Here is a 15,751-nt window from a genome sequence, read left to right on the forward strand (position 1 = left end):
TCGACTGCGGGGAGGACATGCAGACTCCACACAGAAGGCACTCCAGTCAAGAATTGAACAGGAGAACCTCTTGCTGTGAGGCAACAATGCTACTGCTGTACCACTGCGGCTACATACTTGTAGAGTTGATATAAATGTAATATGGAGAGGATATGGAGAGGATAAAGCAGTAGTGATTGCAAGTCGATTAAGGTTAGCCTAGAGAACAGGCACAGGTGCATAGGCAGGAATTAGAAATAAATCATTTAATTTTTCTTTAGAACTATTGCTCAATGACGTTTGCCTAATTGTCATGGGGTGAGGATTTCACATCTTACAAATGTGTAAAATATAAGAAGTCTCTCCAAAGCAGTAATGTATTGAGTAGGATGATTCTGGGGTAAAGTATTGTTTCCCAGGATGGGAGAAGCATAGCATAGCAGAAAGTTGATAGTATGTGGGATAAGGCAGTGGTTTTGCAACAGTGTGCAGTGAGAAAGTTAGATGCTCTGTTGAAAAGTCCTAATTTAAAGTGAGTTGCTTTTATAAGAAATTGGATATGAGTAACAAAATTGAGTCGGAGTGACACCTAATAATTTGATGTCAGGGATGGCTTACTGCTGAATATTTTGTGAGGACAATCTTGAAAAGTTAAACTTTTTGGAGTAGGACCTTGGAGTAAGGAACATTACATTAATTTTATTAGAATTATGAAGCAACTGAGAATAAGCAAGCCAAGTTTCTATGGATGTGAATTCTAGTGTGATACTCTGTAGTAAGGATATAGTGCTAGAGGTGAAGAGTGGAGTAGCATCATCAGCATATTGGATGGAGACTGAGATATTATTGATGAACAAACTTAATACTAAGGGTCCAAGGATGGAACACTGTGGTAGAGACTGGCAAGAATGTAATAAGGCTGATTGTCATTGCTTGTGTGCAGTTAGAGAGGTAGCTAGTAAACCAGCTTTAGGAAAGGAGAAACCTAGGAAGGATAGAATTTGAAGTAGTTTGAAAACAAGTTTATTAATTTTCAAATATAAGCAATCAATTACATAAAATGTTTACAGAAAATCCAACAATGAAAGAAGAAATAATTATTAAAAAAAAAACTAAAGTATTTTACAAAGGTGCCCACTATAAAAATAAATAAATAAATAAATAAAATATATATATATATATATATATATATATATATATATATATATATATATCCATTAAACCTTAGGATATATAAAGTAACTTCATAAATAAACAGAGGCTTTGTCTAATAAAACTTTTAACTTATACCACATATTATATGCAGAAGTATTTCTGATGGATCTTGATTTGTCAACAATTCCAAATGACAAACCTCAGTAATGATATTCTTAAATTCTGAGAAAAGGGTGAAGTATCAGATTTCCAATTTTTAGTTATAACCTTTCTTATAACAGTTAAAATAGACCAAACCAGGGGGTATTTAATTTTTTATTTTTTTTTTTTTTTTGCATAAGCAGGAACTGGTGTATTGAATAAAACCAATGATTTGGATAGGGCAAAATTGTCTGAGAATAAAGCCTGAAGAAAGTTGTTTATGTTGTCCCAGAACATTTTAAGAAGTATACAATCAAAAAACATGAGACCAGTCAGCCTTTGTTTCTATTTTACATCTCTAGCACATACTGTCTCTCTTATTAATTTTTCATATTACATGGGGTGTTAGAAAGACTTGTACATAAATTTCCAGGCAAACAATCTCCAAGAGAGGAAGTAGTCAATTTGAATGATTCTAATATTATTTTTTTATCCTGATCATTAGGTGGAATATTATTAACTAGGCAGAAATAGTTCCAATACTTTTCTGAATAACCTTTTGTTTCATTTCTAATAATTTTATATATTTGTGTTGTAAAGATAAAACCATAAAGCTGAATAACATAGGAGCATTCACTTTTATATTAGTTGACATTGTCTGTTTTATTAAACACAAACTGTCTATAGGCTTGTATTTCCAACCATAGGTTTTTATTAATTCATATTCATTAATTAGTCTACAGATTTCAATTTGTCAGCAGCTGAAACCAATAAAGTATCCTTGAATACCATCATTTTTGCAGAATCTGAAGAAAACACATTTCCCTATGTAAAGGCAATAGGAAAAAGAAGGATGTTCCAGGTTTTATAGTTTTTTATGTAAATAAAATTTATGAAATAGTTCATAATTATGTAATACATGGTGAGATGTATATGTTTGAGAATTGTGTTTAGTGAAAAAGTATTTTAGCAACCAAATAAATGGATTGTTCAATATTAATATTTTGTGGGAATTAGATTTATTACATGGATTAAAAAATAATATTTCTAAGAATTTCTTCCATTTAACAGTGTAGTTAGTGTCAGTTAACAAAGATATAGATTTAACAATAGAGGAGATTGAGTATAATTCCAAATCTGGTAAACCAATTCCACCACTGTACCTCTAGGTTTATTTGGATATCATAAGAACTTTAAAATTAGTGAATTAAATTCCTTTATAAGAGTTTTAGGGAGTGGTAAACAATGATTGACCAATATATAGAATGTTGGTAGTATTATCATTTTAATGATACAAAGTCTCTCCTCCACTGAAAAGAGAAGTTTATTCCATTTATTTATATAGTTCTTTATAGAATCTAAACTTTTGTCATAATTAAGATCTATTATACCTTTAATGTATTTAGCTAATATTATTCCTAAATATGTTAGTTCCTCTGATTGGGCTAAATGTATATTAAACTTCTTATCTAATTTAATTTTATTAAAACAAATAGGAAGTATATTTGTTTTTTTTAATCATTGAAGAATAGACCTGACTTCTTTTGAAAGATTTTCATAGTCCTAAAAACAGCAGATCTAGAAGCATTATTTCCCTTCATGGTAAGAAGAATATCATCCACAAATAGCTGAATTTTAGGGGACACATCATGACTTAGATTGAAACACTCAATATCCGGATCTAAACTTATTTAGGCCAATGGTTTCATCACCAGGGTAAAGAGCAAGGGGGATAGAGGGCAACCTTGTTTGATCCCTTTAAGGATTTGTATATTTTGTGAGGTGTAAGTATCTATTTTAATTTAGGCTTGACATCCTTTATAAAGATACAAAATAAGTTGAATGAAATTATTAGAAAAATGTAATTCTTCCAAAAGAAAGAAAGAATAAATAATCCCAGTTAACAGAATCAAAAGCACAATTTATATCCAAGCTAATGAAGGTTAAATTTTCTTTTAGACATTTGGCAGAGTCAATTATTATTAAAATTCTCTTTATGTTATCATGTGCATTCCTATTTATAATAAAACCTGTTTGGTTCTCATCAACCAGATATGGAAGAAATCTCTTGAATTTGTCAGCATAAATGAACATGAACATTTTATAGTCAACATTTAAAAGAGAGATAGGTCTATATCAGGAACATTTAGAGGGACCTTTATTAGCTTTTACTATGGGAGAGATGAGTGTATATTTCCAGGAAGGTGAAGTAATGGATTTGTTTTGCAAAACAGAAAAAAAATACGTAATTAACTTAAAGCTTCATTAGACATTATTGTATACATTTCAGGGATAATTCTGTCATTACCAGGGGCTTTATTTTGTTTAATTTTATTAATTTGTAGTTGGATTTGAGAAAATAAAGTGGGTTTATCTAAGCAAACAACTTGTAGTTTTGATAATTTGTGTTTAGTGTATTTTTAATAAAGACTTGTATTGCTTCTTTAGAGTCCAACATACTTGATTTCTGGTTAATTTTTAAAGTATCCTCTAAATTCCATCAGTATGTCATATAAATCTGTAACATTTTTCTTTTTTGGGGAGAAAAATTTTCATTGATATGATTAAGTTTACTAAGCTTGTTGGTCTTGTTAGTTAAGTTATTTAAAGACTTAGAGTTAACAGAGAAATTTATAAATTTAAATTTCTCCAAACTAGTCATAGTTTTGTGATTTAATATTTCCAACTAATTATTACTTACTGTATTAATTTCTTCTTCCTTCCCTTTTGTGTTTTTATCCATTAGGTCATAAAGTTTTAACTTGCCAAGTTTCATTTGTATCTCATGTAAGTCTTTGTCCCATTGTTTTTGGTTCTTGTGGTACCAGTTAATGATTTTTCCATATAAAAAAGCTTTTAGTGCCTCATATATATATATATATATATATATATATATATATATATATATATATATAGCTCAGAAGTATCATAGGCACCATTAATAGTGATGAAAATTTGAATCTCAGAGGTGATAAAGTCCTTGAAGTCTTTAGCCAGTATTCTTTTAATTTGAACATTAAAATCTGTTCTAACTGTTAACTCGAAGGTTATAGTGTGTTGGTGTGAGAGGGGACAGGTGATTACATTTGAAAGGAATCATCTTATCAATTTTGGAATATGTGCCATGTCTATGTGATAATATGTATAAAAAGTGAACCTGTTTTAGTAAAGTCATTAATATCGTTATCATTCAAGTGGTATGTATCTATAAAGTCTCTCAAATGTTTAGTTGGGGCTTAAATTCTCCTTTTACCAGAAGCATTAGCATCACTATCATTTAAAATATGTTGAAATCCCCTGCTAGAATAATATTATCCTTTGATAGATGTATTATTTGATTTAAGTGTTGTTTCACTATGTTAGGTCCAATTCCTGGAATCCAATAAATATTTATAACAGTGAATAATTTCTTGTTAAATTGTAATGTAAAGGAGCAAAGCATTCCTTTATCATCTTTATACACATCAATAATCTTGGGAAGAGGTAGAGTATTACTCTATAAGACAGCTACCCCTTTTTTCTTTTGGAAATGATCTGAATTAGATAATATAGTCTAAGATGTAGTATTAAGCTTAGCTATGTCTTCTTGTAAAAGATGTGTTTCTTGCAAAAAGACGAAATGAGATCTGCGTAGTTTCAGATACTTAAATAAACTTCCCCTCTTGCAAGGATTGCTTAGACCATTAATATTAATAGATATACATTTTAAAATATACATTTTGATTACTCAGAATGTTTAAACTAAATTTAACCATTAATATATTTTGTAAATGAAAACATAATATCACTCCATCAACATCAAAAAGACTATTAATAAATGATCGATCTGTCAAAATCCAAAGGTTAATATGATTCAATGTTGAATATACAATAGACACCAAAAAAAAAAGGATATGAATAATAGAGGTAGTAAAAAATTATAATTCTATAACATGCCAACCCATTCCTGGAGTTACAAGCTCCCAACCTAAGCAGCATTTGCTACTCAAAGCAACTACCAATCCCAAAAAAGCAGTTATTGAAGGTCTACCACAGAATAATGAATTATTTAACATATGCTGCTAAGAGTAGTGAATTCACCATCTATATTTGACAGATTCGTAGAGTTGAATAATGTTAGTCAAATAAAACAGAATAATCTTCCCAAGAAATTAAGGTCTGTAAGTCAACTCAATATAATGTTTATAAAACAGTATATTAAAAATAACTGTTCATCCCTCACTATAACTTAGACTAATGTACAATAAAATAATTATTCAATAATACAAAGTATTATTAAGGCACGAAGTTATGCTGTAACTATCTTAAATTAACAGCCTAATATTAATGACATGTAACTTTCATAAAAAGATCCAGTGGACTACTATCTGTATGTATCAGTGATTATATAATAAGCATCTTTATATGGCTGTTATATGTTAGAAAACATGACCTCTCAACATAATATATATCTAATACAAAGTAAGTGGCATATAGCATGAGGACGGAGGTATCCCTCATACCTACACCTACAGATAGCAGTGTCTCATGCACTGTGTCATTAGATGTCATTAGACATCCTAGCTTGAGTCAACTGACATTGTGTATCACATTTCAACACCCTTCAAACAGTGAAATAATGTCAGTATTTTATTTGATTATATATTGTCTACTAGTGTCTCTAATATATTATCTAGTTCTCTCAAATGTAGTGCCTGATTTGAACAAAGCTTTGTACCAGCATCATTCTGTCAGTAGTACAAGTTCTGTGCTGTGTCGAAAGTAATTATCATGATCTTTCTGACAGATGACATGAGCACTATGCTGAAAAGCAGAAAGTATAAAATATTAAAGCAGTTCTCAAATAAGTAGATCAAATCTGCATTAAATCAGTAAGAAAGCATAGACTGGCTAAAATCAGAAGCCTCAACAACATTTGTTTCATATTCTTTGCAATCAGTATCAACTCTGTTGGTGACTATTTTTGAGTAGATGGTGAGAGTATATAAAGTAGCAGATCATAAATACATATCTTAATTACATAAAATAATAATGTGAAGTAGTTTGGAATGATAGACATTATGAAATGATTTGGAGATGTCTTGGAAGACAAGGAAAGTTAGGCAGTGGTTGTGCAATAGTTTTGAAAGAAGCCATGCTGAGAGGGTGAAATTGATTGTTGGGTAGAATATAGTGAAAAACTTGATTATGGATACATCTCTCAAGGATTTCTGATAGGATAACAATAGGATGAAAGATCAGTATGTCTGTGGAGGTTTCTCCTTTGTGAATGGGTAGAATAAATGTATGTTTCCATATTGTAAGGATAGTGCCTTCTGATATGAAGTGATTGATAAGTATAGAAATAGGATAGGAGAGATGTTTGTCTGCACATTTTAAGTAATTGCCTGGAAGACTGTCTGTAAACAGAGGGGTTGTCTTACGTTTACTGGGAAGTCTTTAAATGGTTGTGGTTAATACAGGTTGTAGAGAGAAGGACAATTGGTTTGTTAAGGGAGAGAAGGGAGGTTGAAATGTTGTGATGAGGGCTGTTGTGTTATTGCAGTTACTGTGTTTAGGGTGAAAGGATTTGCCAGGTTTTAATAGTTTGTTAATGGAAGACCAAATGGACTTTGGATTACAACTACAGTGGATATAAAAAGTTTACACACCCCTGTTAAAATGCCAGGTTTATGTGATATAAAAAAATGAGACCACAATAATTAATTTCAAAAGTTTTCCCACCTTTAATGTGACCTATAACCTGTACAATTCAATTGATAAACAAATCTGTTAGGGGAAAAAATATAAAAAATAAAAAATGTACAATAAGCTGGGTGCATAAGTGTGCACACCCTCAAACTAATACTTTGTTGAAGAGTGGTATAGTAGTTTCTGTTGTCTGTTAAAATTTGTATAATGACTGTGAAGCTGTTTAAGACTGAAATGTGGATTGATGTTTATGTATGTGTATCTGTTTGTTGTATCACCTTGCTTGTCTTGTTGCTGACGTTAACCAGGATGCAAGGTTGTCTCTAATCCTAAGTTTTCTGAACTGGCACTAGAGAGTTGAGAATATTAAGAAAGATATAACTGAATGTTTTAACTTCGTCATGTAGAGGCAGATATATGAAAAGTGACTGGTTACATTGTGAAAGGTATGATATGAATGTGGCAAAGTCAAAGGACGTGATATTTTTGTATATTGGATAGGTTTATGTATACTGTTCCATTAGCAATATGCAAATGGGAGATAGCGATCACTTAATGTCTTTGAGAGGAAATTTGATTGAGTTATTTTGCAGGGGAACTTGGTTAAAATCCAATACAGAGTGCTGTATTTCTTAGTGGTATTTTGCAATGTGACTGAAGAAGTGATTAGTTAGTTGCGGCCAAAATGATTGATACTGGAAAGTGTGCAATTGCTGATAGCAGCATTCAAATCATTATTGAAATGACCCAGTATAATGGTTTCATGAGGGGCGTTAGTCCTAAAGCCAGGAGAGTATATCATCTTTTGTGGATGCATTATTATTAGGAAGAATGTAAGAAGATACGAAGCATAAACATTTCATCTGGTTTAGTTGCAAGAGACTGACTAAAAATTTTATATTAACAAAAACAAGTCATTTATGAGGGTATGGAGTGATAGATAAGCTGGTTACAGTAACGTAAAGCTATAGCACCATCACTTTTCTGATGGAATCACATCAGATAATGTTGTATCTTGAAGGGGGGATGGTGTTCTCTTTTTGAACCAATTTCTAGTGATAGTTATGATGTCTGGATTGTGTGCTGTTAACTGACATAGAATTCTGTGTTTTTATTTTATTTTATTTTTTTGGAGAGTCTACAGATGTTGATATTAAAGAAAAAGAGAGAGAGTGAAGTTGGAGGAGGACAACTTATTTGGGGTGATATTACTTTGGTGTGCTTGACTAGAAGAGTTAGTGGTTAAATGGATCAGGGTGTACATCTCCAGAGGTTTAAAGGGTTATAACAGAAATGATCCAGCACTGGGATTTGTCCTATCTTCCTCATTGGTGTTTCACACAATATGCCTCAGTAATATGTTGATCTCACAATTATGATAATATGAACATAAATAAAAAATATGTGTAAGTGGCAAAGAATAATTTCTCTACTGCAAGATATCCCAGACTAACAGTCTTAGTGTAGTTTTGTTAATAATGCTTTGCCCTTTCTAATACTGCCTATTATTAGATGGTAAGTCAGTTAATTAGAGAAACCAGAACCATCAAAGTCCTGGACAGCATAAGGAGGTATAGGTGTGAATTGAAGTATACATAAAAGGCATTATAGGCTTAAGTGAGATAATATATTAAGCGTATTGCTGTAGTATTATTTGCAGTTAAAATAGTTGTCATAGTATCTTTCAGAAGATGAATATAATTGTTTGTACTTGGATTATATGTAGTTAAAGTATATGCTGTTGAGATTAATGTATGTTAATATCTATCTGTATATATATATATATATATATATATATATATATATATAGAGAGAGAGAGCTAGATAGATGGATATATTTGTAAATGTAATAAGTATAGTAATTGTGTGTATAGATGTTTGAGTAGGGTATGTATAATAGAATGTTTTCCACAACTATAAACTCCTACAGATTGAATTAGAGTCACAGTAGAATGAATTGCATGCAAGTTTTTTTTTCTTAAGATGAGTTAACTAGCATATAAATAGTGGGTGGGCTACAGAGAAAATAAAGGTGTGTTACTAGAGTAGCAAAGGAACTGGGGTTGAGAGGGAAGTGAAGCAGGCCAGAAATTTGTCATACCAATGGGAGATAATCACTTTCTGGATGTGCAGAGTGAAGTTAAAAGATCAAAGGGTAGGAGCTGCAGAAAAATTAAAAAATATATATGTTTAATAATAGTAATTGTATTGGTTTAGCAGGTAGATCAATTAGGGCACACAGTTCATAAGTTGGTACTAGGCTATCAGCGCTAGGGCCTATACAAGCCTAGCCATAACAATTCCCTGGCTATTTCTTCCCACAGTATTTACTTCCCTGGACCCCTGTCTAGCAGAGTGACTGACGTGATCCCCGTGGTGAATTTTCTATCTCCCATCCAATCATCAAGGTTCCTTTTGAAGAGGACCAAAGAGGCGCTCTGCTTGACATGTATGGGCAGTCTATTTCAGAGTCTAGAGAGTCTCTGAGTCAGGAACCTATCCCTCCAGCATGTTCTTTTCATTGTGATTACAAGGTTTCGATCCTTGGAGAGTGTGTCCCTGAGGGATTGGGATTTCTTTAAGTTTAGCATGTACAACAGCTCTGGGTTTGACATGGCCTTGTATGTTAAGCAATTTTTCGGTATTGAGATGGGCCCTTTAGGGGGTGAGAGGGGAGTGAAGTTTGCACTGAATCGATCTGCCAGGATATTGACAATATCCTTGGGATCAGTATATTTAATGCCATTCTGTTGTAGCTCAGAGCAGATCTGAGCATTGCCATTTAGATTCGTGACATAGCTATAGAATGCCTTGTGGTTGTCTTTGGAATCTTTGGCAATTTTATTTTCATAACTAGCTTTGGAGGATTTTATGAGGGATCTCAGCTTCTTATTGAGGCTGGTAAGGGAGATTTTTGCATCCTGGGATTTTCCGCTTTTCTGCAGCAGTTTCTTCCTTTTGTTGTAAAGTTTATTTATGGCAAGGGGCCACCAGATTGGCTTCCTTTTTTTGGAGGAGAGCATCTTGGTTCTATTGGGGATGGCACGATTCATGCATGAGGGGATGTGCTCATACAGTGCCTTAGTGCAGGATTCAGCAGACGAACTTTCAGTTCCCGTCTGCATGGGTGTCATGAAGTTTGTCAGTTCTGACTTGAGTAGCATGAAGTTGACTTTGGAGAAGTTTTTTTACGGAGGTTTCCTTGCAGGGGGGGGGGGGGGTGGAAGTGGGATATGGATGTTAAGGGTGATTAGCTTATGGTCAGACCTGACCAATGTGGGGGTGGCCATAGCTATGGAGCATTGATTTCCCATGTTGGTAATGACCAGGTCTAGGATATTGGAGCCCCTGGTGGGACTAAGGATTAGTTGATCCAGGGCATTAGAATTTATGAATTCCAAGAACCGTTGGGCAAAGGTGTTGGTACATGAGTAGTTTTCTAGTTAATGGCAGGGTAGTTGAAATCACCCAGTATTAGGGTGTTTGGTTGTATCTTAAAATGTTCCAGTATGTTTAGAAAGGTGTAGTGAGAATCTCGGAGCATGGTGGGGGATCTGTAACAAGCTACACTTTGGCTTGCAGTCTTACCTAGGGTTAATTGCACCTGGAGAATTTCAGATGCATTGTGTTGGGCAACTAGCCTGGTGGTGTGAATATCCTTGGTGAATATGGACACTCCCCCACCTTTAGTGTTTCGATCTTGGTTTGGTGGCTGAAAAGTGTGGTAAGAGTTGTAGCCTGGTATTGCAGGGGTGCTCTCTGGAGCCTTGAACCAGGTCTCAGTTACTGCACAGATATCGATGTTCTCCATTTTTAGGAGTGCCTTGAGAGAGTGCATTTTGAGGTTTAGACTTCTAGCATTGAGTAGCATTAGCTTCAGATTTTGCATGCTTGTCCCTGTTACGGTGGTGGTTTTGTCCTTTGAACTTTGCCTAAAAAAGGTACTATAGGGGTGCCAAGAGCCTTAGCCAGTAACCTGAATCCCAGGGGCAACAGGTGCAGACCATCTCTGGCAAAGCATCGTTGTCTGTCGATCATGTCATCCCAGGTAGACAGATACTGGATCCCCTTTGAATGACACCAGAAGCTTAGCCAATTGTTGAATTCAATCATTTTGTCCTAATAATATGGTATAATTCTGGACGAAGGCAGGATGCTACTCAGGGATAGGATCATACCTGCCTGGGCCACATGATCCGTGACCTCTTCCATGTCTCTTTTCATGTAGTCCAGGGAGGTACGTCTCAAGTCATTCACTCCAACATGGACAATGACAGAGTCGTATTTGTACTTGTTGTGGAGTGACTTGAGTGCATGCATTATGTGAAGGATCCTGGCACCCGACAGAAAGCTGACTGTAATTTTCTCCTTGTTCAGCCTGGTGAGTGGGACATCAGTGTGCCTGACTATAAAGTCACCTATGACTAAAGTGTTGGGTACATTGTCTTGCCTTAAGGGCTGTTGTTGGGTCTTACACTGGTGTTCTGAGATATGTGACACTTTGGTTGTGATTGGTATTTGTTTGCGTTTCAGCTTTGGAGGTCCTTGTTGCTTGGGCAGGTTACTGTTAAGGGCCTACACATATGAGGGTTTAGTGTTTCTATGTGAGGGTGTTGGTGGTGTGGGTTTAGAAGTGCTATGTGTTGCTTGAGGTGTAGTGTGGGTGTTAACCTTCTCCTCTTGACTGTATAGCAAAATTTTGGGTGGAGAGAGCTTTGCTTCCAGTTTGGCTATGTAAATGCATCTTTCACAGGTTGTATTGTTGGGTGGTAGGAGGAGAGGGTTGTCTGTGTACATGAGGCAATTGCTGCATTGCCCCAGTATGCCCAGATTCACCAAGTGGACAGGAGAAATCACCGGAAGCTGACCCTTGGACATGCCTGGTTTGGTGCTTTTTTTTTTGTAAAGTACAAGAGCTGTTTTCCCTTACCTTAGCAAGGTACTTTGCAATTATAGGCTGTTTAGTGCCTACGATTAATTTCTCCTTATTAACAAGGAGAGTTGAGTGCTTGTATCAGTTTAAGACTTCCTAGTGCTTTCCAGCAGGTTTTAAAGCAAGTGCTAGTCACAGGGATGCTTAAAGGTAAGATGAGAAAAAATGGTTTATCCTAAATACTGCAGTGTGCACTAGCGAAGTTAGATGTGAAAGTAGGTAACTAAGTTTTACCTGTCTAAAAAGTTAAGTTTTAGTGGAGAGTCACTGTTTTTAAAACAGCAGGATAGATTGAAAGGGTGTGGTCGCTTTTCAAGGGTGACTTGGAAACAATGTCAGGTTAAGTGACTTAGTTGAGGTCACATGGGAGGCAAATGATGACTGAGGGAATCAAACCCTGTACCACAGGTAGTAAAGCTTGCTACCTTAACATCTGCACCAATCCATCGGCTTATAAGCAATATGCTGATGTTATGAGTAATGACACAATAAATTAATTTGTCTTCCAGTCTCAGTAGAAATCCAGTATTTTCACTCAAGAGTATGAGCTTATGTTGTGAAACAAACTGCTCCTAGGAATTAAGAAGCAAATGAATTTAAGTATTATTGGTGGTTTGGAGGGGGTGTTGTTGATCCCTTACCTGGTACTGTTTCTATGTTCCTATTAAAACCATTTTCAGTGGATGAAACTCAAACAAAGAAGATTCTTAGGACATTTTGTATCAGTTTACGATGATGCTGATAATGATTAGAGCTATGCGTCCTTGCAGCATGTCCCATAAAGGAGGTCCAATGGCTCAGTGAGGCTACCAACTTAACAAATATAAATAAAATTTGCATTTTCATTACTATAATATAAAATAAGTCACTTCAACTTCAGTTTATTTAAGTGCCTGTAACCAGGAATTGAAGAAATTAGAAACATAAAAGAAACAATATCAATGTTGTTGTGTCTTTTGGCTTTTAGGGGTCGCCACAGCGGAACTCTGGTCCGCTAATGATTGGCGGGGGATTTTTACGTGCCGAGTTGCCAGCCCCGACGCACAACCTTCAACGAAGGTACACCCATCCAGGCACGTCTCCACACAGAAGACGCTCTAGCTGAGAATCGAACAGGACAATGTCTTACTGTGAGGCGACAACACTACCGCAGCACCACCACCACAGTGAAAAGCAACAATATCAATGTAAATATCATAAAAACAGAATCTAAATAGTTACAATGACATTAAAGCAAATGTAAATGATGAAAACAATGTAAAAGTGTTAAACAATACTGAACACTAAATACTAATCCTAGGGCTTAAGATACTTAAGGCAAATGGATGGAAACAACCAAAGGCTATTTCAAATAAGTACGTATTACGTTCTCTTTTAAAACCATTCAAGGTTGGAGAATGTCCGTCCAGCTCACAAGTAAACACCACAAATAAGTACCTTGAAATGAGATGACTGATAAGCCTTCCTGCTTGCCAATGATAGTCTGTACTCCTCTTAGAACAAGGCTTTCACATTCTGGCTTCATTCTTTGATGTCTCCATTAGGCAGAGCCCATCAGCTGGACATTCCAACCTAATAAATTCTAATCTGGAACACAGTAAAGTGACTCTACTGAAAACCAAGAATCTTAATAAAAATTACCTGAACTTGAGACTCTCTTGCAACTTGAAGATATTATTTTATTTCGAGCTTCAGAGGCATTATTTCAAAAAATGAACATACCTCAACTTTTCCTGACTTTAGTGCACATCACATCTTCAGACCTGGCAAGTGAGGAGGGGTATCATTATTTGTCAAAGATGTCATCACCTCATGAAAAATTCCTTTGGAGACTAAATCCGAACTTTAAGAGGTCTAAATCATGATAAACAAGACAAAATGTCACTTCACAGATAGCAGTAAACACAGTCTATGTCCCCTTGTGTGGAGTGGCTTTTGGAAATGATCCATAAATTGCTTCCCTGCTGTAGTGTACGATTATTCACTTTGTTAGTTTGATGTGGATTCTGCTATAGCATCTGTGCACATGATCCGCTTTCCATTCAGAGTCATGAATATTTTGCTGCCCTTTCAACTGTTGATCTGACACCAGAAATGTTCATAGTTAACAAACAAAGATGGTTACCTTTATTTGAGAAAAATAACTTAGACTTACTTATTTTGGCTTTTCTCCCTTATTTCTTACATTTCTCAATTCTGACAAAGTAGCTTGGTAGTTGGTGCTTTTAAATTCAATTTAAATCTTTTTTCCATGTGAGGTAAGAGACCTTAAAGTTATTATTAAGCCTGAATGATCACTATATTTATTTTTGTTACGTAAGCACTAGCATAAAAAGGAGAGTAATTGAATATGTTATTGCAATCATTTTGTGATGTTACACAGTGTTAAGTTTCGTGAGTAGGAATGCTTGTATATTTTGTTTGATAGAACATTGGGTGAATGCTATGACTTGCTCTTTTTTTCCAGAAGAATGTTATTACAGGACTAGATCAACTTTCTTGGTGCTTCATAAGTATCTAATCTACAAGATATATATTATTACAAGACTAGATAAGAATCTAGTCAAGAAATATATATGTTATTACAGGACTAGTCAATCTTTCAAGATATATTAATGTAGTCTAGACATGTATGTCTTCAGCATGATGGCTGTAACTAATGGCTTTAGTAGTAATCTGTTTCAGACCAGAGTTTTTAAAAGACTAGCTAATGAATACAAGAAGTATGAAACATAATAAGGGTCAAAGTCACTTATAATTCGATATTTATGACTTCTAATACCGGCAAAAAATATCTGTAATTAAGATTTGTCTTCTACCTGGGCAAGTTGATGGAAGGTACTTTTTAGTCCAAGTACCTGTTTAATGTACCCAGCAACCAAGCTTCACAAACAACCTAGCTGGTTTCAGTGACAGATGAATGTAGAGTAAATGGAGCAGTTATTATGCCTGTAGCTGTCAGTAGAACAGTCCCTCTTTCTTTCTGGCCAGGTTTATACATGTGGCATATTTAGTAATATTTTTTCTGGGGTGTGTTGCATAAAGTCACTGGATTAGGCAGGATTCACAGATTCCTTGCATATCATTCACGCATCATTCATCCATTGTCTGATAATTACTTAATGCAATTTTGGGTCACATGTGGGAGGAGCCAAAGCCTATCCCAACATTCCGTGGCTGCAAGGCAGTGAAAACAATACCGAAACGGGCACCAACTCATTGCAGTATGCACAAACACTCATTTACTCACACCTCACACACTTACATGGGCATATACACAAGCACACAAACACACACACAAGTAATTTAGAGGATCTTCAATTCACTCTGATAAATTTAGCCCTTTTACCCAGTTTTAAGCATTTTTTATCATTAGTTCTCTATTAGAGTCATTCAGAAGTCCCCTCTTCAGTCCCTGAACATTATCCTTTGGCCTTCGTGACAAGTTGCAACACCACATCATCCAAAAATGTATTAGATTCCAAGGGGATTTAGAAGAATAACAGATGAACAGGGACAGTGTGCCCTTCCTTTCTTCCACACTTTCCACACTTTTCTGAAATCTTTCGCTCTAATTCCATTTTGGTAGTAACACCATTTGGGTCCTCATACTCCATCCAATTTCAACTCTCTACTCTGTCTTTATAAATAAGAAGCAATAGTAGTTTTAACCACTGGTTGGCATAGCAATACTTTGCAATGAATCTTGCACTACTTGTCTTGTGCTCGAAAATGCAGAGGTCTGCAGTTCAGCAGAGAAAAGCACTGAGCCTCATAACTTTTCAGTTTCTAACCCAAAAAAAATCCTGGTGAAACAGGAATCTGATAGTCAATAAAGACTCAGATGATACT

At 35.0% G+C, this 15,751-nt stretch overlaps 1 protein-coding gene across 1 annotated transcript in view; it reads left to right on the forward strand.

Annotated features, from left to right (window-relative positions):
* The window catches only part of ADGRB3 (adhesion G protein-coupled receptor B3), a 3,555,978-nt gene that overhangs the window by 2,887,103 nt on the left and 653,124 nt on the right, over positions 1-15,751 (forward strand). The window lies entirely within an intron of this gene.

Source organism: Protopterus annectens, chromosome 2.part2, assembly GCF_019279795.1.
Source record: "Protopterus annectens isolate FY-2018-M chromosome 2.part2, PAN1.0, whole genome shotgun sequence".
NCBI lineage: Eukaryota > Metazoa > Chordata > Ceratodontiformes > Protopteridae > Protopterus > Protopterus annectens.